The sequence below is a fragment of the Spea bombifrons genome, chromosome 2, assembly GCF_027358695.1.
Source record: "Spea bombifrons isolate aSpeBom1 chromosome 2, aSpeBom1.2.pri, whole genome shotgun sequence".
Taxonomy (NCBI): domain Eukaryota; kingdom Metazoa; phylum Chordata; class Amphibia; order Anura; family Pelobatidae; genus Spea; species Spea bombifrons.
The window spans coordinates 49,209,469-49,210,313 of record NC_071088.1 but is presented as its reverse complement, the minus strand read 5'-3'; the positions used below and the strand labels follow the sequence as shown (position 1 = coordinate 49,210,313).

Below are 845 nucleotides of genomic sequence, written 5' to 3'. Positions count from 1 at the left end.
ATCCCCCTGGTAGCCATCCTGTTAATGGGATTACTTTACACAATGGAGTTCCTGCCTGTTTGCAGCAGGGCAGCCATCTCTGAGTACCATGGGCTCCTGTATGACAGGTCATTCTGTCACAAGAAGTGTTCCAGCATGGGCAGGGAGGATAATGCTGCTGAGCGCTCAGATCTCCCTGAAACATCTAAGGTAGAGTTTGCCACAGAATTAAAGTCACCCCCCAGGATAACATTAGGAGCGGACATTCCCAGTAGGAGCTCATAGATTTTTTTTTTATTTTTTTTTTAAGCCCAGCAAACACCAGGCATCAAAAAATTGATTAAGACTCATGGTCGTTCCTCCCCACGGAAATCTTTAGTAAAAGGCGAAAGATTTATTCGGTCTGAAGAGAAACTAGAGTATAGCTCATAGATTTTATTCAAAAAGGTAGTATATCCGAAAGAGGGGGCATAAACATTAACATTAAAATGTTTCGGTATATAATTTAACAGTGAGGATAATGTACCTTCCATCTGGGTCCCTAGACACGGACTCAACCACAAAAGGCAGCCTTTTGGAAAATAAAATGGAAACCCCCCTAGATTTTTTAACATACATGAAGGAATAGCACTCCCCGAGCCAGGGCACCCTCAACGCATTATGAGCAGGGTCACACCAGTGTGTCTCCTGAAGATATATAATGTCTGGATGCAAAAGGTTTAAATGACTAAGAACCTTCTTCCTTCTTAAATTGGGGTATTTAAGCCTTCAACATTCCAGGACAATAGGCGTAAGGAGGATAACGAACTGTTAGTACTAGAACTAGATTGTGTCATAGGTACAAAGTGAGTTAGGATGGGCCCTCA

General features: G+C 42.4%; 1 non-coding gene across 1 annotated transcript; it reads right to left on the bottom strand.

Moving 5' to 3' along the window:
* Positions 1 to 287: 287 nt before the first annotated feature.
* Positions 288 to 402, bottom strand: LOC128475678 (U5 spliceosomal RNA). The gene has a single exon (XR_008346726.1). It is a non-coding gene; the product is annotated as a U5 spliceosomal RNA (small nuclear RNA).
* Positions 403 to 845: the final 443 nt, after the last annotated feature.